At 44.2% G+C, this 25,630-nt stretch overlaps 1 protein-coding gene across 1 annotated transcript in view; it reads left to right on the top strand.

The window, feature by feature from the left end:
* The first annotated feature begins 18,049 nt into the window (after positions 1 to 18,049).
* LOC118937674 (jhy protein homolog) overlaps positions 18,050 to 25,630 on the top strand; it is a 37,167-nt gene continuing 29,586 nt past the window's right edge. Inside the window, exon 1 of the mRNA XM_036937618.1 lies at positions 18,050 to 18,523. The gene's annotated coding sequence lies outside the window, so the exon portion shown is untranslated. The remainder of the gene's footprint in view (positions 18,524 to 25,630) is intronic.

The raw sequence follows: 25,630 nt of genomic DNA, 5'->3' as shown, positions 1-25,630 counted from the left end.
ATGCAAGACGCATCGCAGAGTGCCTGGACACAGCCCTTAGCCGTGGTATATTGGGCATATACCACAAACCCCCGAGGTGCCTTATTGCTATTATAAACTGGTTATCAATGTAATTAAAGTAGTAAAAATAAACATTTTGACATATCCGTGGTATACGGTCTGATTTACCACGTCTGTCAGCCAATCAGCATTTAGGGCTCTAACCACCAAGTTTATAATTAAAAATGACTAACTGATTGTTTCAATCAAAACTACTAAAACTATTGCTGATGGTGAACCTAAACAACCAAAATCTAATGTAAATTCCAATCAGCATGTAGGCTATAGCCAGATGAGAGTTGTTTCTCCTGGAGGTAGTTTAGGTAACTTTTATTCCAGTAAAACGCCATTTTCAACAGCACATTTGATTTAAAAAAATAACCTAGGAAATTAAGTTGCTTGTCACTCAACTAATAAAGCCTAATATTGCGCAAGCCATTTTACAAACATTTGAATGCTGGAGGTAACGCGCAGATGTGCCAGATCTGTGCGCCAAGCTGTGCACAGTGTGCAGTTTGTCTAGGCTGCTGATATTGCCTGGGGTTGTTCGGAATGTAGATCGATGACTGTCAACCGGTTACATGATTAGTTAGATAATGTAGGAGAGTACACAAGTAATTTAAGCAATACATTTTAGTGAATTGGCGATTCGTTACGTTAGAATCGATTTCCTGAGCAATGCATACTACATTTGAATCGGTTTGAGGTCCCACAGACCGATGCACTCGTATTTTAAAAATCTGAACGGGGACTGATGTGTATTGGTGAATCTCTATCATAATGTTTCTTAAGAACTGCAAAAATAAAACAATAATGGATTTCTTTGTGATGGATTTAACATTTGAAGGGTGGTATTTTTGTGTTTTTTGTTTTTAACATATAGTCTGAGTAACATAAACTAATGAAAATGCTATTGTATTCTTTGAAATATATATGCTTTGTAACCTAATGTTATCTAAGAATTTCATAAACACAACCAAAGTATTATTTTTGCGACAGCATAAAAATGTATTTATTAAACTTCTAAAATGTAATTGGTTCAGAACGGGATGGCTCGAGGCCAGGCTTTTCTAGTGTTAAAGTGGGTTGCCCAACCATTGAAGTACCACCCTTTTTACATTCCCCTGTAAAAGATAAGCGTAGCTGTGAGTTTTACCTCAAGTTACTTGATTTACACACCAAGTCAACACTTGGTACTACAAACGCTAGATTGGCTAGCTAGCTATCATCACGCAAACAATCTCTTTATACCAGCCAGCCAAATACAATGGTCTGCAACAAGTGTAGCCTATGTATCAGACCACAATAACCTGCTGTTGATGCCAACAGCAATGAACAACGTGTGAATTTGCACTGTGTTCGCACTGTGGAAGGAACTTTGCCCAATAAGTGAGTGATTTGCAGTTCATGTTTCAAAACAAAATATTTAAGTGTGAGAGTGTTACCAATTTGGGTTGACACCGAGGGTTGGCATGTCAATTGACATGATGTATCTTTTGCTTGCTCAAGACCATAACAAGACCATGGCGGGTAGGAGCGTTGGGCCAGTAATCACAAGGTTGCTGGATCAAATCCCCGAGCTGACAAGGTAAAAATCAGTTGTTCTGCCCATGAGCAAGGCAGTTAACCCACTGTTACCCAGGCGCTGATGGTGATTATGGCACCCCTCTGCACCTCTCTGATTCAGAGGGGTTGGGTTAAATCCCAAAGACATTTCAGTTTCCTAGTGTAGATTTCTCTGACTTATCCTGTGTCCTCAAGATCACCGAAAGGGTTCAACACTGTTGAAATTACACAATAAATTACATGCATTTGTACTGTCCTCCTTAAGGTGTATGCAATCGTAATTTGACAGCCAGCCAAACTCCAATGAAGAGTCAGGGATAGGCTTTTCATTAACCTCCAGTTTTATAGTTGAAACAGTGTAAAACTAACACTACAGAAAATGTTTCTTATTGGAGCGGCTCAGACTAAAAGGCAACATAAATGCACAACAGAGTCTAACCAATGTTTCATAGTTGCTTAGTGACAATACAATACTTGACAAACACTGTACAGTCGTGGCCAAAAGTTTTGAGAATGACACAAATATTAATTTTCACAAAGTCTGCTGCCTCAGTTTGTATGATGGCAATTTGCATATACTCCAGAATGTTATGAAGACTGATCAGATGAATTGCAATTAATTGCAAAGTCCCTCTTTGCCATGAAAATGAACTGAATCCCCCAAAAACATTTCCACTGCATTTCAGCCCTGCCACTAAAGGACCAGCTGACATCATGTCAGTGGTTCTCTCGTTAACACAGGTGTGAGTCTTGATGAGGACAAGGCTGGAGATCACTATGTCATGCTGATTGAGTTTGAATAACAGACTGGAAGCTTCAAAAGGAGGGTGGTGCTTGGAATCATTGTTCTTCCTCTGTCAACCATGGTTATCTGCAAGGAAACAAGTGCCGTCATCATTGCTTTGCACAAAAAGGGCTTCACAGGCAAGGATATTGCTGCCAGTAAGATTGCACCTAAATCAACCACTTATTGGATCGTCAAGAACTTCAAGGAGAGCGGTTCAATTGTTGTGAAGAAGGCTTCAGGGTGCCCAAGAAAGTCCAGCAAGTGCCAGGACCGTTTCCTAAAGTTGATTCAGCTGCGGGATTGGGGCACCACCAGCACAGAGCTTGCTCAGGAATGGCAGTAGGCAGGTGTGAGTGCATCTGCACGCACAGTGAGATGAAGACTTTTAGAGGATGGCCTGGTATCAAGAAGGGCAGCAAAGAAGCCACTTCTCTCCAGGAAAAACATCAGGGACAGACTGATATTCTGCAAAAGGTACAAGGATTGGACTGCTGAGGACTGGGGTAAATTCATTTTCTCTGATGAATCCCCTTTCCGATTGTTTGGGGCATGTCACATGCATCCGTCTGGACCAACATTGGCACGTGAAAATCGGGTGTTACGAGAATCGGATGGGAGCACAGCACTTCCTTCAGGTGCTTGAATGCCGCTTCTGTCTCGTCCGTCCATTTCACTGTTTTCGGGAGGCGGGCCCTGGTTAGATCGGTGAGGGGGGAAGCTATAGCCACAAAGTTGGGGATAAACCGGCTATAGTATCCTGCCAGTCCCAGGAAGAACTTGACCTGTGTCTTGGTGCGTGGAACGGGCCAGTCACGTACTGCGTGAATCTTCCTCTCCTGGGGCTTGACGTTCCCCCGTCCGATCAAACACCTCAGGTACTCCACCTCCTCAAACCCTAGTTTGCATTTCTTGGGGTTTGCGATCAACCCGGCTTGTCTGAGCGCGTCCAGCACCGCCTCGAGGCGCGTCAGGTGCTCTTCCCTACCTTGGCCTTTGGATGATATCATCCAAATAGGCCGCTGCATACTGCTGGTGGGGTCGAAGTACTTTGTCCATCAGCTGCTGGAATGGGTGGGGCTCCGAGGAGACTGAACGGGAGCACCCGGTACTGATACAATCGAAAACGCTGTCTTCTCCCGGGGAGGAGGCTGCCAAGGGTACCTGCCAATATCCTTTGGTCAGGCCAAGGGTGCTGATGTACCGGGCCATTCCCAATTGGTCGATGAGCTTGTCCACCCTCGGCATGGTGTAGGCGTTGAACAAGCTTATGTCATTCACACCCCGGAAATCATTACAGAAGCGGAGGCTAGCGTCCGGTTTGGGCACCAACATGATGAGGCTGCACCATACACTGTGGGACTCTTCAATGACCCCCATCCTCAGCATAGCCTCCACTTCCTGTTTCACGGCCTTCCTTTGGGTCTCCGGAATCCGATATGGCCTCTTTCTTACCGTTTCCCCGGGCTGGGTACGGATGTGGTGTTCAATGAGGGTTGTGTGGCCTGGCTTCTTGGAGAACACCACCGTGTTCCGATCGACGAGCTCCCTGAGCTCTTGCTTCTGGGCCGGGTCGAGGTCCTCATTGCTCGGGACCACCACTGGTACCGTTGGCGTCCTGGGTCCCGACCATAACATGGCCAAGGCTATCCTCTCGTATCACTTCTTCAACAGGTTCACGTGGTAAATCTGTTGGGGTTTCCGTCTCCCCGGTTGCCGTATGCGGTAATTGACAGGTCCCAGCTTCTTGATTACTTCGTTATGCCCGTGCCATGTTGCCAGGAACTTACTTCCGGCTGTGGGGATTAAGACCAACACCCTGTCTCTCACCTGGAATTCTGGAATTCTCAGGAATTCTCTCCGAATGTAGACCTGGGCTTGGGCGCGTTGGGCGCGTTGGGCCTTCTCCATATGTTCCCTCATGACTGGCCATATGGCTGTCATATGCTCCCTCATCGTCACTACGTGCTCTACCACACTGCATAAGGGGGCCGGTTGGGCTTCCCACACCTCCTTGGTGAGGTCCAGTAGGCCGGGTGGGCTCCTCCCATAGAGGAGTTCAAAAGGGGAAAACCCAGTGGAGGACTGGGGTACTTCTCGGATTGAGAACATTAGGTGGGGTAGTAGCTGGTCCCAGCTCTTCCCGTCCTGCTCGATGACCTTCCGCAGCATTTGTTTGAGCGTTTTATTGAAGCGCTTGACGAGCCCATCTGTCTGCTAGAGAAAGACAGAGGTCCGGATCTGCTTGATCTGCATGAGAGCACACAACTCTTTCATTAGGCGGGACATAAACTCAGTACCTTGGCCTGTCAGGATTTTGTTCGGGATGCCCACCCAGCTAAAGAGGTGGAACAGCTCCCGGGCGATTCCCTTGGATACTGCCGTCCGTAGAGGAATGGCCTTGGGATGCTGGGTGGCATAGTCTACTATTACTGATGTACTGGTAAAAAAACGGATGTACAGGAATGGTAAAAAACCGGATGTACAGGAATGGCCTTGGGATACTGGGTGGCATAGTCTACTATTACTAGGATGGAATGGAGTGGAGGACACCAGTAGGTGTCCTCATGCTGTTTTTACCAGGGGTCCCACTATGTCCATGGTAGTCTTCCACGGCCCTCCTCATCCTGGGCCAGTGGAACCGGGTGGCTATCCGTTCCCGGGTCTTCTCCATTCCCAGGTGCGCCCCCAACAGGTGGGTGTGGGCCAGCTGACAAACGGTTCCCACGTACCATCAGGGAAATGGAGGTATCGCCAGTCACTCACCCCCGGAAGTAGCTGTCCATCCACCGCTATCACTTGGGCTGCGATGGCTTGCAAGTTGGGATCCAGTTTGCCCTGCGATACAGTGTCTTTTTATTTTATTTAACTAGGCAAGTCATTTAAGAACAAATTCTTATTTACAATGACAGCCTACCCCGGATGACGCTGGGTCAATTGTGCGCCGCCCTATGGGACTCCCAATCATGACTGGATGTGACGCAGCCTGGAAACTATGCTATGAGCCTAGAGTGAGAGAGAAAAATGCCTTTTTTGAACATGGGGTGAGATGGGCATCGAACCAGCATCTGTAGCAATACAGTTTTCACTGCAATGCCGTGTCTTAGACCACTGCGCCACTTGGGAGGCCCCATCCAGAAAGTTTGGAATGCTGATCAATTGCCTTGCACAAAGTGTCAAAATACAGAGAGGTGTTGGTAAGTGTATATTGTTCTACTAATAGCCCATACGTGGCTATTATAATACTGTACATAGTGTCCAGGTCAGGATAACTAAAACTTTATTAAAGACTATCAGAAAGAATGTTGGTACTTATTTATTTAGATCTAAAGCCATGAATGAGTGAGTCACTCAGCTTTATGTCGGTGCCGAGGCTATATGACTATGCCATTAACTTGATTATTGGGAAGATATGGAGCAGAAGTAAACAGTATTGATAAAGGGGAAGTTATATATTATATAGATCAATACGCTATTAAAGCACCTTATTTTTAACATATATTATGTGTCCCTAAGTTTTATGAACAACCTGTAAATTTGTACTGTGTTTGTACTTGTGGAAGGAACTTTGCCCAATAAGTTAATGAGTTGCAATTTAAGTTTCAAACCAACATTTTGAAGTGTGACAGTGTTACTAATTTGGCTTGAGACTCGGGGTCGGCATGCCCATTGAAACTGTTCATGATCATGATGTATCATTCGCCTATTCAAGACCAAACAACTAGTGTAGATTTCTCTGATTTATCTTGTCACCCCACTGTCCTGAAGATGACTGAAAGGATTCAACACTGTTGAAATTGTGTTATAAATGTAATGCATTTATTGAACAAAAAATAGACTTTTCAGAACCTTTATTATACTGAAGTCCGCTTAAACATTTGCATATTACTCTGTTAGCCTGGTTACTATGTCATTAATGTTTAATCTCTGCTTCTTGGCCAGAGTGGAGTTCATCAGGAGCAGAGGATTGCCAAACACAGGTATTTTTATTTAACCAGGCAAGTCAGTTAAGAACAAATTCTTATTTTCAATGACGGCCTAGGAACAGTGGGTTAACTGCCTGTTCAGAGGCAGAATGGTACCTTGTCAGCTCAGGGATTTGAACTTGCAACTTTCTGGTTACTAGCCCAACGCTCTAACCACTAGGCTACCCTGCCGCCCTAAAGTAAAGAAAATAATCAAATTTTGATTGACATGAATCAGACATGAACTAGATAAAGCCCCCTTTCAGTCTTTTTAATAAAACATTTAAATCATCACTATATGGCTAATAAATCTCTGTGTGTGTTTATTTCATGAAAATAACTCCAAAATATATATTTTTTATCATTGATTTCCCCAGTGGCAGTTCTAGCTAGCGAAACCCCCCCCCCCCCCAATACATTTAAAACTATAGAAATATAAAAACATATACAAAAATAAGACTCAAAAATATCAAAAAGAACAAAGAAACAAATTTGTGTTGATTTGGTACTCGAGCATCAATACATTACCCATCCCCCAACACTGTCAACCAAGAGTCAAGACTAAACCAATTCACCTTGGTGGGTGCAGACTGGTTTTATATTATTAACGATTTTGCACAAACCAGAAAACAATGCAACAATATGTCTGTGAAACTATATATTCACAGTATTATGAATGAATTGTGGTTTATTTGGTAGCATTTCGGAGTGTGACTGATTTTACTAATTGCATTAGTACTGTGTAAAGTTTTAGGTGTGCTATTTGATAGATTCCCCCACTCCCCCTACCTCAGGCGGCTTTCAGTGGGGAGACCTGAGGTCAACATACCTCCGCCCCATCTCTTACTTCTGAGTGGGAGACCTTTCCAGGCAGTAGCGTGTCTAGCTCACAAACTAGAATCAGGGCCTTCCACTGACAAGATTAATTGACCCACAGTCCCACAAGGTGACATGAAATTATTGACGTGACGTGACGTGCAAATCAGTGATAGAAAACCATTCGCGGAAATGTCACCATTCCAAAACAAAATGTGTGGGAGCCCCGTGCAGCCCCTGGCAAGATGCCGCCCTGGGCAGCTGCCCATGTCATCTACACCTAAATCCGCCACTGGATTTCCATGAGCCTCCTTTTGCCATTGAAATGCTCAGTCTACCATATTTGAATATATTTACATACAAAGACTTTATTTGCTGATAGGATCGTCTTGACTCTCTAGAGCCCACCCCTTTAAAAAAGCATGTTTTCAGGCTGGCACATGGTATTCATCTTTATCAGTTCGAGCCCTTTCCTGCCCGAGCAGAATGGTATTTTTTTTACTGGATCATGCCCTTTGTGTGCATTAATGAGCATAATTTGCTGGTATTAAACTATTATGAAATCATGATATACACTGCCGTTCAAATGTTCGGAGTCACTTAGAAATGTCACATTTCGCAACCTTGTGGGGCCCCAGTGTTGAGGATCAGAGGAGATATTGTTTCCTACCTTCACCACCTGGGGGCGGCCCATCAGGAAGTCCAGGACCCAGTTGCACAGGGCGGGGTCGAAACCCAGGGTCTCAAGCTTAATGATGAGTTTGGAGGGTACTATGGTGTTGAATGCTGAACTGTAATAAAGGAACATCATTCTTACATAGGTTTTCCTCTTGTCCAGATTAGAGGTCGACTGATTATGATTTTTCAACGCCGATACCGATACCAATTATTGGAGGACCAAAAAAAGCCGATACTGATTATCGGCCGATTTTTAAAAATGTATTTGTAATAATGACAATTACAACACTACTGAATGAACATTTATTTTAACTTAATACAATACATCAATAAAAATCTATTTAGCCTCAAATAAATAATGAAACATGGTGGTTCCTTTTAACATGAGACTTCAATATTCCAAGGTAAGAGGTTTTAGGTTGGAGTTAATATAGTATTTATAGGACTATTTCTCTCTATACCATTTGTATTTCATATACCTTTGACTATTGGATGCTCTAATAGGCACTATAGTATTGCCAGTGTAACAGTATAGCTTCCGTCCCTCTCCTCGCCCCTACCTGGGCTCGAACCAGGAACACATTGACAACAGCCACACTCGAAGCAGCGTTACCCATCGCTCCACAAAAGCCGCGGCCCTTGCAGAGCAAGGGGAATAACTACACCAAGTCTCAGAGCGAGTGACGTTTGAAACGCACACCGCTAACTAGCTAGCCATTTCAAATCGGTTACACCAGCCATTAGGCTGATAGGCTTGAAGTCATAAACAGCGCTGTGCTTGCGAAGAGCTGCTGGCAAAACGCACGAAAGTGCTGTTTGGATGCATGCTTACGAGCCTGCTGCTGCCTACCATCGCTCAGTCAGACTGCTCTATCAAATCATAGACTTAGTTATAACACACAGAAATACGAGCATTTGGTCATTAATATGGTCAAATCCGGAAACTATCATTTCGAAAAACAAAACATTTATTATTTCAGTGAAATACGGAACCGTTCGGTATTTGATCTAACGGGTGGCATCCCTAAGTCTAAATATTCTTGTTACATTGCACAACCTTCAATGTTATGTCATAATTACGTAAAATTCTGGCAAATTAGTTCGCAATGAGCCAGGCTGCCCAAACTATGGAAATACCCTGACTCTGCGTGCTATGAACGCAAGAAAAGTGACACAATTTCACCTGGTTAATATTGCCTGCTAACCTGGATTTATTTTAGCTAAATATGCAGGTTTAAAAATATATACTTCTGTGTATTGTTTTTAAGAAAGGCATTGGTGTCTATGGTTAGGTACAGTCGTCCAACGATTGTGCTTTTTTCGCAAATGCGCTTTTGTTAAATCATCCCCCAGCGTTGCATCGATTATATGCAACGCAGGACACGCTAGATAAACTAGTAAGATCATCAACCATGTGTAGTTTATAACTAGTGATTATGATTGTTTTTTATAAGATAAGTTTAATGCTAGCTAGCAACTTACCTTGGCTTCTACGGCATTCGTGTAATAGGCAGTCTCCTTGTGGAGTGCAACGAGAGGCAGGTGGTTATAGCATTGTACTAGTTAACTGTAAGGATGCAAGATTGGATCCCCTGAGCTGACAAGGTGAAAATCTGTTATTCTGCCCCTAAACAAGGCAGTTAACCCACCGTTCCTAGGCCGTCATTGAAAATAAGAATGTGTTCTTAACTGACTTGCCTAGTTAAATAAAGGTATAAAAAATAAAAAATAAATAGATTTCCGATTGTTATGAAAACCTGAAATCGGCCTTAATTAATCGGCCATTCCGATTAATCGGTCAACCTCTAATCTGGAGAGCGACTGGGTGTGCAGGCTTTTGATCCAGCCCTGAAACACACCCGAGTCTGCATTATCAAGGTCCTGTTGAGTAGCTGATGTTTAGGCTACAATTCTACTGGGCACAGATGTCAGTTTAACTTCTATTCCACGTCTGTTCAACATCATTTAATTGAAAGGACGTGGAAACAATGTTAATTCAAGTGTGTGCCAAGTGGGAATGTAGTGTGTTAGAGCAGGGATCAAACACAAGACTGCACACCCAGTAGCTCTCCAGGAGTATGGTTGACCACCCTTGATATAAAATATTGCAGAATTACAACCAAATACTTGAATGTCTTTATACAATTATTCCCTCATTCAATGAATCAGGGATAAAATAGATAAGCTAGGCTACTCCAAAGCAAGGTAGCTAAGACATGTTTATCGATAACCTTACAAGGTCAAAATTTTCATGTTTCAGTGGAGATCTATGCACAGCATGGAAGTTATTCGTCAATTAGGCTATTCAATATTTGTTTACGTTGTCGGAATTACATAGCTAGCCTACTGTTTAAAAGAGGGGAATCCCAGCTTTCCAAAAACAGTGTCAGATGTATTTATCAACAGTGCCGGTGCAAAGGTGACAATTACATTAATGCTTGTAACTAAATAGTGAACTAGTCGAGATAACTAGCCATTCTATAAGCTATGTTTTGAATTGGCAATATAGTCTATCATTATTTTATAGGTTACCTGTTGTTGAAATGTCTCTTTCCTCTGGCAACGGTCTACTCTCGCACTGGCACAAATGCAGATGATGCACAGAACACAGAGACACGCTAAAGGTTATCGGCCTAGTTCTAATCACTGCAGATATGTCGATTTTTAAAGCGGCAATCAGCAGAAGAAATAACAAAGCTTAACAAAGCGGCCTGGAGCTGGATAAATGTAATCACTCTCAAATTCATAAACAGAGCAATGGATGCAAGGATTGACCATCAATGATATCCAAATTATAGATTTAATCATGTTTTGAGGCTATATTGTGTTTGTTTACATTGGAGTAAAACATGCTTAGTCTTGCAAATCCCCCTTGGCATTTTTCCTATATTGTTGCATTAAAACCTGTAATGTAATTTTATTTTTATTTTTATTTTATGTAATGGACATACACAAAATAGTCCAAATTGGTGAAGTGAAATGAAAAAAAAGTATATGGAAAAGTGGTGCGTGCATCACCCCCTTTGATTTGAAGCCCCTAAATAAGATCTGGTGGAACCAATTACCTTCAGAAGTCACATTATTAGTGAAATAAAGTCCATCTGTGTGCAATCTAAGTGTCATATGATCTGTCACATGATCTCAGGAAATATACACCTGTTCTGAAAGGCCCCAGAGTCTGTAACACCACTAAGCAAGGGGCACCACCAAGCAAGTGACACCATGAAGACCAAGGAGTTCTCCAAACAGTTCAGGGACAAAGTTGTGAAGTACAGATCAGGTTTGGGTTATAAAAAAATATCCAAAACTTTGAACATCCCACGGAGCACCATTAAATCCTTTATTAAAACATGTAAAGAATATGTTACCACAACAAACCTGCCATGAGAGGGCCGCCCACCAAAACCTACGTACCAGGCAAGGAGGACATTAATCAGAGAGGCAAAAAGAGACCACAGATAACCATGAAGGAGTTGCAAAGTTCCACAGCGGAGATTGGAGTATCTGTCCAAAGGACCACTTTAAGCCGTACACTCCACAGAGCTGGGCTTTACGGAAGAGTGGCCAGAAAAAAGCTATCGCTTAAAGAAAAAAATAAGCAAACACCAAAAGGAGTGTGGGAGACTCCCCAAACATATGAAAGAAGGTACTCTGGTCAGATGAGACTAAAATTTAGCTTTTTGGTCAAAAAGGAAAACGCTATGCCTGGAGCAAACTCAACACCCCTCATCACCCCGAGAACCTCATCCCCACAGTGACGCATGGTGGTGGCAGCATCATGCTGTGGGGATGTTTTTCATCGGCAGGGACTGGGAAACTGGTCAGAATTGAAGGAATGATGGATGTCGCTAAATACGGAGAAATTCTTGGCGGAAACCTGTTTCAGTCTTCCAGAGATTTGAGACTGGGACAGATGTTCACCTTCCAGCAGGACAATGACCCTAAGCATACTGCTAAAGCAACACTTGAGTGGTTTAAGGGGAAACATTTACATGTCTTGGAATGGCCTAGTTAAAGCCCAGACCTCAATCCAATTGAGAATCTGTGGTATGACTTAAAGATTGCTGTACACCAGTGGAACCCATCCAACTTCAAGGAGCTGTAGCAGTTTTGCCTTGAAGAATGGGCAAAAATCCCAGTGGCTAGATGTGCCAAGCTTATAGAGACATACCGCAAGAGACTTGCATGCTGTAATTGCTGCAAAAGGTGTCTAAAAAAAGTATTGAATTTGGGGGGGTGAATAGTTATTCACGCTCAAGTTCTGTATTTTTGTCTTATTTCTTGTTTGTTTCACAATAAAACATATTTAGTATCTTCAAAGTTACACAAAGCATGTTGCGTTAATCAAATGATACAACTCCCCCAAAAATCTAATATAATTCCAGGTTATAAGGCAACAAAATTGGAAAAATGCCAAGGGGGATGAATACTTTCGTAAGTCACTGTATTTTGGGTTCTGTTGGGGTACAACAGTTGAGCTAAGGTCATGAGGATTTTAGCAACTGCTGATTGCCCCTTTAAGTGATTGCAAATATATTAAAAAAGGAAAACACAATATAAAAATTTTCTATGATGTTCATGACCATCAGAAACCTCATTTGACAACTTGGAACAGCGCATCCTGGGCATTCAGTTTTGCGCATTCTTAATCTGAGCATTATCAAACTCGAAAAGTCTAGCTGGCATGCATAGGCTACACCTGATTCACAGACTAGCAGCAAATAAACTTGAACAAAGCGGAATCAGAAAATGAATACCAAATCTCCATTGCTTTTCAATGCCGATCCCACGCAGCCTTCTTCCACTTTGATCATCCTTTTTTTTTATCAACCTAATTTTGACGGTGTGTGTGAATCTGGCTAGGCCAATCAAGAACATTCGGGGACTTGTCCCGAAGCAACTCCTGCATTGACTAGGCTGTGTGCTTTGGGTCATTGTCCTGTTCGAAGGTGAGCGCTCTGGTGCAAGTTTTAATCAAAGATCTCTCTGTACTTTGCTCCATTCATCTTTCCCTCGATCCTGACTAGTCTCCCAGTCCATGACGCTAAAAAACATCCCCACAGCATGATGCTGCCACCACCATGCATCACCGTAGGGATGGTGCCAGGTCTGGCATTCAGGCCAAAGAAAATCTGATCTGAGAGTCCTTTAGGTTCCTTGCGTTAAACTCCAAACGGGCTGTCATGTGCCTTTTACTGAGGAGTGGCTTCCTTCTGGCCACTCTACCATGAAGGCCTGATTGGTGGAGTGCTGCAGAGATGGTTGTCCTTCTGGAATGTTCTCCCATCTTCACAGAGGAACTCTGGAGCTCTGTCAGAGTGACCATCAGGTTCTTGGTCACCTTCTCCCCCGATTGCTCAATTTGGCCAGGGGCCAGCTCTAGGAAGAGTCTTTGTGGTTCCAAACTTCTTCCATTTAAGAATGATGGATGCCACTGTGTTCTTAGGAACCTTCTATGCTGCAGAATTGTTTTTGCTACCCTTCCCCAGATATGTGCCTCAACCTATCCTGCCTAGGAGCTCTAAGGATAATTCCTTCGATCTCAGGGCTTGGTTTTTGCTCTGACATGCACTGTCAACATGCACTGTCAAGTTTGTCATGTTCACAGTTTTCTAGGCAAATTGGACTATGAAAACAATGTCACGGGTGAAAATATATTGGTCGCGGGTAGCGGGTTTATGGCTGCTTCTAAATTGCAACTTCATGATACAGTGCCTTGCGAAAGTATTCGGCCCCCTTGAACTTTGCGACATTTCAGGCTTCAAACATAAAGATATAAAACTGTATTTTTTTGTGAAGAATCAACAACAAGTGGGACACAATCATGAAGTGGAACGACATTTATTGGATATTTCAAACTTTTTTAACAAATCAAAAACTGAAAAATTGGGCGTGCAAAATTATTCAGCCCCTTTACTTTCAGTGCAGCAAACTCTCTCCAGAAGTTCAGTGAGGATCTCTGAATGATCCAATGTTGACCTAAATGACTAATGATGATAAATACAATCCACCTGTGTGTAATCAAGTCTCCATATAAATGCACCTGCACTGTGATAGTCTCAGAGGTCCGTTAAAAGCGCAGAGAGCATCACGAAGAACAAGGAACACACCAGGCAGGTCCGAGATACTGTTGTGAAGAAGTTTAAAGCCGGATTTGGATACAAAAAGATTTCCCAAGCTTTAAACATCCCAAGGAGCACTGTGCAAGCGATAATATTGAAATGGAAGGAGTATCAGACCACTGCAAATCTACCAAGACCTGGCCGTCCCTCTAAACTTTCAGCTCATACAAGGAGAAGACTGATCAGAGATGCAGCCAAGAGGCCCATGATCACTCTGGATGAACTGCAGAGATCTACAGCTGAGGTGGGAGACTCTGTCCATAGGACAACAATCAGTCGTAAATTGCACAAATCTGGCCTTTATGGAAGAGTGGCAAGAAGAAAGCCATTTCTTAAAGATATCCATAAAAAGTGTTGTTTAAAGTTTGCCACAAGCCACCTGGGAGACACACCAAACATGTGGAAGAAGGTGCTCTGGTCAGATGAAACCAAAATTGAACTTTTTGGCAACAATGCAAAACGTTATGTTTGGCGTAAAAGCAACACAGCTGAACACACCATCCCCACTGTCAAACATGGTGGTGGCAGCATCATGGTTTGGGCCTGCTTTTCTTCAGCAGGGACAGGGAAGATGGTTAAAATTGATAGGAAGATGGATGGAGCCAAATACAGGACCATTCTGGAAGAAAACCTGATGGAGTCTGCAAAAGACCTGAGACTGGGATGGAGATTTGTCTTCCAACAAGACAATGACCCAAAACATAAAGCAAAATCTACAATGGAATGGTTCAAAAATAAACATATCCAGGTGTTAGAATGGCCAAGTCAAAGTCCAGACCTGAATCCAATCGAGAATCTGTGGAAAGAACTGAAAACTGCTGTTCACAAATGCTCTCCATCCAACCTCACTGAGCTCGAGCTGTTTTGCAAGGAGGAATGGGAAAAAATGTCAGTCTCTCGATGTGCAAAACTGATAGAGACATACCCCAAGCGACTTACAGCTGTAATCGCAGCAAAAGGTGGCGCTACAAAGTATTAACTTAAGGGGGCTGAATAATTTTGCACGCCCAATTTTTCAGTTTTTGATTTGTTAAAAAAGTTTGAAATATCCAATAAATGTCGTTCCACTTCATGATTGTGTCCCACTTGTTGTTGATTCTTCACAAAAAAATACAGTGTTATATCTTTATGTTTGAAGCCTGAAATGTGGCAAAAGGTCGCAAAGTTCAAGGGGGCCGAATACTTTTGCAAGGCACTGTATTTCTCTTTATTTTTTTCATATTTCAAAGTGACCTGCTGCTGACTATCAGGCAGTGAAGATGCTGCTACTAAGTGAGTGAGTGGGGAGGGGGAGGGCCGGAGGGAAGTGTGTGTGTGTGTGTGTGTTCAGAGCAGTGGTTGAAAGAGCTCTGCAGCAGGCAGCTGAGTCACGGAGACAGAGCAGCACATGTACACCTTGTGACATCTGTGCTATCGGACCACCATTTTATTCTGTTTGCAATCGTAAACAAATACTCTGCTCAGACTCCAACAAAGAAATATCAAAAACAACGCTATAAATTCTCAGACAACCCAAAGATTCCTAGATGGCCTTCTAGACTCTCTCCACCTATCCAAGGATGCCAGAGTACAAAAATCCGTTAATCAACGAGGATCTACATGTAACCTTGCATAATACCCCTAAATGCAGTTGCACCTCTAAAAACATTTGTCACAAAAAATGTGCTCCCTGTTATACAGTAAATACCCGAGCCTTGAAGCAAGCTTCCAGAAAATTGGAAAGGAAATGGCGCTCCACCAAACTGGAAGTCTTCTGACTATCTTGGAAAGACAGTACCGTGCAATATCGAAGAGCCTTCACTTCAGCCTACTTTTACAACTAAATTGAGAAAATAAAAACAATCCTAAATGTATTTTTGATTGTGTCCCAAAGCTAACTAAAAAGCAGCATTCCCCAAGAGAGAATGGCAACTTTAGCATGTGGAAACAGTGCCAGGGAAACTAAACCAAAAGCACGTATTTGCTGTCATACCTTGTCCATAGATTGCTTACAGGGTAAGGAAACCAATGTGCCATTTTGTAATTTGGGTGAATTTAATCAATTATAGTCCATGAGCTAGACTCCCAAATTTGAGTCATCGGGCTCAGTTTTTGTGAAGATCCTAGAGTCCTAGAGATGTCCCTAGCGTTACAAAGATTGAAGGAAATACGTTTTTTGCTTTGTCATTATGGGGTATTGTGTGTAGATTGATGAGGGGGAAAAAAACATTTAATCAATTTTAGAATAAGGCTGTAACGTAACAAAATGTGGAAAAAGTCAAGGGTCTGAATACCTTCTGAAATGCACTGTTTACTGTACGAGCATATCAAAGTTCCAGAGTGGAATCTCTGCTAGTTTTAAAGTTATGGCCCATTTTATACAGAGAAATTGTCATAGGGGAAAGTGGGGTAAATTCAGCCACCCTTATTTCCTGGATACCATACACAAAATGTGTAATTTGACAACATTTTTAGGAAGAGCTCATAATTTCAAAGAGTCTGTGAAGAAGAAACCACATGGAAAAACCGGTAAGCAAGTCAAATTAATGTATTGTGCTAGAGGTTTCATGATGCTTGTATCTAAACCAAAGTAGATACTTTTAAGATTGTTCTATACATCAGTTTGGGTCTCTAAAAGCTTCAATATGAGGTCCTAAACCTAGCATGCATCCTTGTAGCTATGTGGGCTAATATAGTCAGAATGTTTGCCTTGGGGTAAGTTGAGCCAATGGCCTTGAAAGGAGTTGAGCAAATGTAAGTATTTTCTTTTCGAAATGCAAGGCATTATCGCTGGTATATGAAGTAGCAACAGGGCCTGGATATTATTAAAACAGTAAAAAGTGTTTGTTAGCTGTAAGTCTATGCTAAAAGATGCTTCAAATGATTAAAACACAAAAACGTGATTATGATTGTGTCGAATTGTGTTTGTGAAATAAAGATAAGCCTAGACATGGTTTTAAAAAGGTAATGTTGATATTTCATTCAGTACAACATTTGTAGGTGGCTTAACTTACCCTGTCTCGTAAATTATGCCAAGAGACCACTTTTTTTGGACAAGCTGTGTTTTTATAACTGTAATGTTTACGTTAATTATTGAATTATTATTATTAATTATATGAATACACAACGTCCTGAAATATACGTAGATATCTTTGTTAGAAAGAATACTATATTTGCCTTGACGGAGTGATGCTGAATGTAAAAAAAAATCTACCCCTCTCCCCTAGTATGCAATGTAACCAATCACAGCCCTCCTTTTACTTGTATCATTGCACTTCCTGCAAATCACCAGAAGAGGGCGACCTTTTGAATCCATTTTCACGTTCACTTTGTTGGTAATGCTTACAAATTGGATCATAACTCTAAAAGTAGCAGAGATCCCACTCTATGACTTTGCTATGTCCATAGAGTATATTATGTTCAACAATATATAGAAAAAATTGCCAAATCAAAAATGTTATATTTTCAATATTCATGTTTATATTTTTTTATATTCACAAATGAATATAAAAAATATGTTTTTTTCAAATCCAAATACTACTCATATTACAGAGGAAGCAGTAAAGCTTCATATGACATCAATGTTCACTTTGTAGCACCTAAAAGGAGGCCTGGGTAATGCCAACAATTCATAAATATGCCAACTTTGATAAATTATTTCTCAATTATACTTTTAGATTCAAATGTCAAATATATGTCAACAATCTTTCCTCCAAATTACTTTTCTATGGATTGCATTTCGTGAAAACCTCTAAAATCAGGATGAGGAATCACTCTTCTTTCATCCCTCCTATTATCGTGATGGACAAAACTTAAAAAGTTACAATTTGGCAACACGTGCAACAAATTACCTACAGTCAGATAGTAGTCCTTTGTTCTTTGCAAGGTTTTAAACAAAGTGCATTGAATTAACATTAGCTGGCAAGCTTATTCTCCACAATTAAAGTTGAAGGCCATGTCAGCTGTTGACAGCTAACATTAGCAGCTAAGCCTAATATTCTGTTCTTCCCTGAATATGTCATTTGTCTTTTTGATACAGAGGTTTTGCAAGAGGACAAGTAGCCATCAGTGCAGAAAACATATGTTCACACCTATTGTGATGAAATCAGCACACTGACAGGGACAGTTCAACAACAACAAAGCTTTCAACTTTTTCCTCAGCACAGCAGCACAAAATGGAAGGTAAGAAGAGACATGAGAATGGAAAGACTTATGTCAGGTTGAAGGATGAACACAGGAAACCCTCCCCAACAAAACCAGATGTTGGTTTAAGCCTGTGGGACTCCACTGAATCAGACACAGAGAGCTTGGTCCGGGAGAGGGCCTACCAGCATGAGCTTCAGAGGCGAATTGGTGGCGAGTCTGGCGACAAAAACATAACATAACCCCAAGAGGAAGATACAGACAGCTCATGTCTGAAAGAGGAGGATGAGGAAGAAGAGGAGGAGCAGGATGAGGGGGAACATTCATGTCTATGATAGTCTCGAGGTATCAGCACTTGGGCAGGACAAAAAGAACGCAAGTCCGAGGCCCATTGAAATCCAGCAGCAGAGCAGAGACAAAGAGTTGTCCAGGTAGGCCCTAAAACTTTGTTTTTTTAGCACTGCTCTATGGGTTAGGCTATACCAGGGGTATTCAAATCTTACCCTACAAGGTCCGGAGCACTGCAGGTTTTGTTTCCTTGTCTTATGTGTATGTGACCAATAAAACCTTTGATTTGATTACCTGATATTCATTGCACTTGCCTTGTGTCCCAGGTCTAAATCAGTCCCTGATAAGAGGGGAAGAATGAAAAAATGCAATGGAACTGGCTTCGAGGTCCATATTTGAATTTGAGGTTGCAACACTATAATCATAACCTAAAGGAACTGAACAAATTGTGCCCTGTACTGTTGCATGGAAGCAGGCTTATAAATGGTATCGCAGTGTCTGTCAACAGACTGAAATGTGACGACTAAGAAGGAAATTAGTTCCGGTGGCTCCATCACTGATCTCTCATATTTCTCTCTCTCTCTCTCTCTCTCTCTCTGTCACGGTGAGTGAATGAGGACCCAAAAGCGAACTAACTTAAACAGAGCTTCTTTAATAACCAAACATAGGTAGGCTCAGATAGACCGGCAGATTCCGACAGGACAGGACAAGGTTACAGCAAACATGACGATAGTCTGGCTCAGGCATGAAACACAACAAACAAGAATCCGACAAGGACAGGAACAAAAACAGAGAGAGATATAGGGACCTAATCAGAGGGAAAAAGGGAACAGGTGGGAAACGGGGTGAATGGGTAGTTAGGAGGAGACAAGGCACAGCTGGGGAAAAGAGGGGGAGAAAAGGTAACCTAACAACGACCAGCAGAGGGAGACAGGGTGAAGGGAAAGGACAGAAACACACAACATGACAATACAGTGCCTTGCGAAAGTATTCGGCCCCCTTGAACTTTGCGACCTTTTGCCACATTTCAGGCTTCAAACATAAAGATATAAAACTGTATTTTTTTGTGAAGACTCAACAACAAGTGGGACACAATCATGAAGTGGAATGACATTTATTGGATATTTCAAACTTTTTTAACAAATCAAAAACTGAAAAATTGGGCGTGCAAAATTATTCAGCCCCTTTACTTTCAGTGCAGCAAACTCTCTTCAGAAGTTCAGTGAGGATCTCTGAATGATCCAATGTTGACCTAAATGACTAATGATGATAAATACAATCCACCTGTGTGTAATCAAGTCTCTGTATAAATGCACCTGCACTGTGATAGTCTCAGAGGTCCGTTAAAAGCGCAGAGAGCATCACGAAGAACAAGGAACACACCAGGCAGGTCCGAGATACTGTTGTGAAGAAGTTTAAAGCCGGATTTGGATACAAAAAGATTTCCCAAGCTTTAAACATCCCAAGGAGCACTGTGCAAGCGATAATATTGAAATGGAAGGAGTATCAGACCACTGCAAATCTACCAAGACCTGGCCGTCCCTCTAAACTTTCAGCTCATACAATGAGAAGACTGATCAGAGATGCAGCCAAGAGGCCCATGATCACTCTGGATGAACTGCAGAGATCTACAGCTGAGGTGGGAGACTCTGTCCATAGGACAACAATCAGTCGTATATTGCACAAATCTGGCCTTTATGGAAGAGTGGCAAGAAGAAAGCCATTTCTTAAAGATATCCATAAAAAGTGTCATTTAAAGTTTGCCACAAGCCACCTGGGAGACACACAAAACATGTGGAAGAAGGTGCTCTGGTCAGATGAAACCAAAATTGAACTTTTTGGCAACAATGCAAGACGTTATGTTTGGCGTAAAAGCAACACAGCTGAACACACCATCCCCACTGTCAAACATGGTGGTGGCAGCATCATGGTTTGGGCCTGCTTTTCTTCAGCAGGGACAGGGAAGATGGTTAAAATTGATGGGAAGATGGATGGAGCCAAATACAGGACCATTCTGGAAGAAAACCTGATGGAGTCTGCAAAAGACCTGAGACTGGGACGGAGATTTGTCTTCCAACAAGACAATGATCCAAAACATAAAGCAAAATGTACAATGGAATGGTTTGAAAATAAACATATCCAGGTGTTAGAATGGCCAAGTCAAAGTCCAGACCTGAATCCAATCGAGAATCTGTGGAAAGAACTGAAAACTGCTGTTCACAAATGCTCTCCATCCTACCTCACTGAGCTCGAGCTGTTTTGCAAGGAGGAATGGGAAAAATGTCAGTCTCTCGATGTGCAAAACTGATAGACATACCACAAGCGACTTACAGCTGTAATCGCAGCAAAAGGTGGCGCTACAAAGTATTAACTTAAGGGGGCTGAATAATTTTGCACACCCAATTTTTCAGTTTTTGATTTGTTAAAAAAGTTTGAAATATCCAATAAATGTCGTTCCACTTCATGATTGTGTCCCACTTGTTGTTGATTCTTCACAAAAAAATACAGTTTTATATCTTTATGTTTGAAGCCTGAAATGTGGCAAAAGGTTGCAAAGTTCAAGGGGGCCGAATACTTTCGCAAGGCACTGTACATGACAGTACCCCCCCACTCACCGAGCGCCTCCTGGCGCACTCGAGGAGGAAACCTGGCGGCAACGGAGGAAATCCTCGATCAGCGCACGGTCCAGCACGTCCCGAGAGGGAACCCAACTCCTCTCCTCAGGACCGTACCCCTCCCAATCAACGAGGTACTGGTGACCACGGCCCCGAGGACGCATGTCCAAAATCCTGCGGACCCTGTAGATGGGTGCGCCCTCGACAAGGATGGGGGGGGGGGGGGAAGACGAGCGGGGGCGCGAAGAACGGGCTTAATACAGGAGACATGGAAGACCGGGTGGACGCGACGAAGGTATCGCGGAAGAAGAAGTCGAACTGCGACAGGATTAATGACCCGAGAAATACGGAACGGACCAATGAACCGCGGGGTCAACTTGCGAGAAGCCGTCTTAAGGGGAAGGTTCTGAGTGGAGAGCCAAACTCTCTGACCGCGACAATATCTAGGACTCTTAGTTCTACGCTTATTAGCAGCCCTCACAGTCTGCGTCCTATAACGGCAAAGTGCAGACCTGACCCTCTTCCAGGTGCGCTCGCAACGTTGGACAAAAGCCTGAGCGGAGGGGACGCTGGACTCGGCGAACTGAGATGAGAACAGCGGAGGCTGGTACCCGAGGCTACTCTGAAAAGGAGATAGCCCGGTCGCAGACGAAGGAAGCGAGTTGTGGGCGTATTCTGCCCAGGGGAGCTGTTCTGACCAAGACGCAGGGTTGCGAAAAGAAAGACTGCGTAAGATGCGACCAATAGTCTGATTGGCCCGTTCTGCTTGACCGTTAGACTGGGGGTGAAAGCCGGAAGAGAGACTGACGGAAGCCCCAATCAAACGGCAAAACTCCCTCCAAAATTGAGACGTGAATTGCGGACCTCTGTCCGAAACGACGTCTGACGGAAGGCCATGAATTCTGAAAACATTCTCGATGATGATTTGTGCCGTCTCTTTAGCAGAAGGAAGCTTAGCAAGGGGAATGAAATGAGCCGCCTTAGAGAACCTATCGACAACCGTAAGAATAACAGTCTTCCCCGCTGACGAAGGCAGTCCGGTGACAAAATCTAAGGCGATGTGAGACCACGGTCGAGAGGGAATGGGAAGCGGCCTGAGACGGCCGGCAGGAGGGGAGTTACCGGACTTAGTCTGCGCGCAGACCGAACAAGCAGCCACGAAACGACGCGTGTCATGCTCCCGGGTGGGCCACCAAAAACGCTGGCGAATGGAAGCGAGCGTACCCCGAACGCCAGGGTGGCCGGCTAACTTGGCAGAGTGAGCCCACTGAAGAACGGCCAGACGAGTAGGAACGGGAACGAAAAGAAGGTTCCTAGGACAAGCGCGCGGCGACGGAGTGTGAGTGAGCGCTTGCTTTACCTGCCTCTCAATTCCCCAGACAGTCAACCCGACAACACGCCCCTCAGGGAGAATCCCCTCGGGGTCAGTGGAGGCTACTGAAGAACTGAAGAGACGAGATAAAGCATCAGGCTTGGTGTTCTTAGAGCCCGGACGATAAGAAATCACGAACTCGAAACGAGCGAAAAACAGCGCCCAACGCGCCTGACGCGCATTAAGTCGTTTGGCAGAACGGATGTACTCAAGGTTCCTATGGTCAGTCCAAACGACAAAAGGAACGGTCGCCCCCTCCAACCACTGTCGCCATTCGCCTAGGGCTAACCGGATGGCGAGCAGTTCGCGGTTTCCCACATCATAGTTACGTTCCGACGGGGACAGGCGATGAGAAAAATACGCGCATGGGTGGACCTTGTCGTCAGAGAGGGAGCGCTGAGAAAGAATGGCTCCCACGCCCACCTCTGACGCGTCAACCTCGACAACGAACTGTCTAGAGACGTCAGGTGTAACAAGGATAGGAGCGGATGTAAAACGATTCTTGAGGAGATCAAAAGCTCCCTGGGCGGAAACGGACCACTTAAAGCACGTCTTGACAGAAGTAAGGGCTGTGAGAGGAGCTGCCACCTGACCGAAATTACGGATGAAACGACGATAGAAGTTCGCGAAGCCGAGAAAGCGCTGCAGCTCGACGCGTGACTTAGGGGCGGGCCAATCAATGACAGCTTGGACCTTAGCGGGATCCATCTTAATGCCTTCAGCGGAAATAACAGAACCGAGAAATGTGACGGAGGAGGCATGAAAAGTGCACTTCTCAGCCTTCACAAAAAGACAATTCTCTAAAAGGCGCTGGAGGACACGTCGAACGTGCTGAAGATGAATCTGGAGTGACGGTGAAAAAATCAGGATATCGTCAAGGTAAACGAAAACAAAGATGTTCAGCATGTCTCTCAGGACATCATTGACTAATGCCTGAAAGACAGCTGGAGCGTTAGCGAGGCCGAAAGGAAGAACCCGGTATTCAAAGTGCCCTAACGGAGTGTTAAACGCCGTCTTCCACTCGTCCCCCTCCCTGATGCGCACGAGATGGTAAGCGTTACGAAGGTCCAACTTAGTGAAAAACCTGGCTCCCTGCAGGATCTCGAAGGCTGAAGACATAAGAGGAAGCGGATAACGATTCTTAACTGTTATGTCATTCAGCCCTCGATAATCTATGCAGGGGCGCAGAGACCCGTCCTTCTTCTTGACAAAAAAAAACCCTGCTCCGGCGGGAGAGGAGGAGGGGACTATGGTACCGGCGTCAAGAGCTACAGACAAATAATCCTCGAGAGCCTTACATTCGGGAGCCGACAGAGAGTATAGTCTACCCCGGGGGGGAGTGGTTCCCGGAAGGAGATCAATACTACAATCATACGACCGGTGTGGAGGAAGAGAGGTGGCCCTGGACCGACTGAACACCGTGCGCAGATCGTGATATTCCTCCGGCACCCCTGTCAAATCACCAGGCTCCTCCTGTGAAGAAGAGACAGAGGAAACAGGAGGGATAGCAGACATTAAACATTTCACATGACAAGAGACGTTCCAGGAGAGGATAGAATTACTAGACCAATTAATGGAAGGATTATGACAAACTAGCCAGGGATGGCCCAAAACAACAGGTGTAAAAGGTGAACGAAAAATCAAAAAAGAAATGGTTTCGCTATGATTACCAGAAACAGTGAGGGTTAAAGGTAGCGTCTCACGCTGAATCCTGGGGAGAGGACTACCATCCAGGGCGAACAAGGCCGTGGACTCCCTTAACTGTCTGAGAGGAATGTCATGTTCCCGAGCCCAGGTCTCGTCCATAAAACAGCCCTCCGCCCCAGAGTCTATTAAGGCACTGCAGGAAGCTGACGAACCGGTCCAGCGTAGATGGACCGACAAGGTAGTGCAGGATCTTGAAGGAGAGACAGGAGTAGTAGCGCTCACCAGTAGCCCTCCGCTTACTGATGAGCTCTGGCTTTTACTGGACATGAAGTGACAAAATGACCAGCAGAACCGCAATAGAGACAGAGGCGGTTGGTGATTCTCCGTTCCCTCTCCTTAGTCGAGATGCGGATACCTCCCAGCTGCATAGGCTCAGCTCCCGAGCCGGCAGAGGAAGTTGGTAGTGATGCGGAGAGGGGGGCAACGGAGAACGCAAGCTCCTCTCGACGAGCTCGGTGACGAAGATCAACCCGTCGCTCAATGCGAATAGCGAGTTCAATCAGGGAATCCACGCTGGAAGGGACCTCCCGGGAGAGAATCTCATCCTTTACCTCTGCGCGGAGACCCTCCAGAAAACGAGCGAGCAAAGCCGGCTCGTTCCAGCCACTGGAGGCAGCAAGAGTGCGAAACTCAATAGAGTAGTCTGTTATGGATCGATTGCCTTGACATAGGGAAGACAGGGCCCTGGAAGCCTCCTCCCCAAAAACAGATCGATCAAAAACCCGTATCATCTCCTCCTTAAAGTCCTGATACTGGTTAGTACACTCAGCCCTTGCCTCCCAGATTGCCGTGCCCCACTCACGAGCCCGTCCAGTAAGGAGAGATATGACGTAGGCGACACGAGCAGTGCTCCTGGCGTAAGTGTTGGGCTGGAGAGAAAACACAATATCACACTGGGTGAGGAACGAGCGGCATTCAGTGGGCTCCCCAGAGTAACACGGCGGGTTATTGATTCTGGGCTCCGGAGATTCGAAAGCCCTGGAAGTGGCCGGTGGATCGAGGCGGAGATGGTGAACCTGTTCTGTGAGGTTGGAGACTTGGGTGGCCAGGGTCTCAACGGCATGTCGAGCAGCAGACAATTCCTGCTCGTGTCTGCCTAGCATCGCTCCCTGGATCTCGACGGCTGAGTGGAGAGGATCCGAAGTCGCTGGGTCCATTCTAGGTCGGATTCTTCTGTTACGGTGAGTGAATGAGGACCCAAAAGCGAACTAACTTAAACAGAGCTTCTTTAATAACCAAACATAGGTAGGCTCAGATAGACCGGCAGATTCCGACAGGACAGGACAAGGTTACAGCAAACATGACGATAGTCTGGCTCAGGCATGAAACACAACAAACAAGAATCCGACAAGGACAGGAACAAAAACAGAGAGAGATATAGGGACCTAATCAGAGGGAAAAAGGGAACAGGTGGGAAACGGGGTGAATGGGTAGTTAGGAGGAGACAAGGCACAGCTGGGGAAAAGAGGGGGAGAAAAGGTAACCTAACAACGACCAGCAGAGGGAGACAGGGTGAAGGGAAAGGACAGAAACACACAACATGACAATACATGACA

This window comes from Oncorhynchus mykiss, chromosome 12, assembly GCF_013265735.2.
Source record: "Oncorhynchus mykiss isolate Arlee chromosome 12, USDA_OmykA_1.1, whole genome shotgun sequence".
In the NCBI taxonomy this organism is placed as follows: domain Eukaryota; kingdom Metazoa; phylum Chordata; class Actinopteri; order Salmoniformes; family Salmonidae; genus Oncorhynchus; species Oncorhynchus mykiss.
Note: the sequence above shows the minus strand (reverse complement) of the source record. Positions and strands in the feature narration are given on the sequence as shown.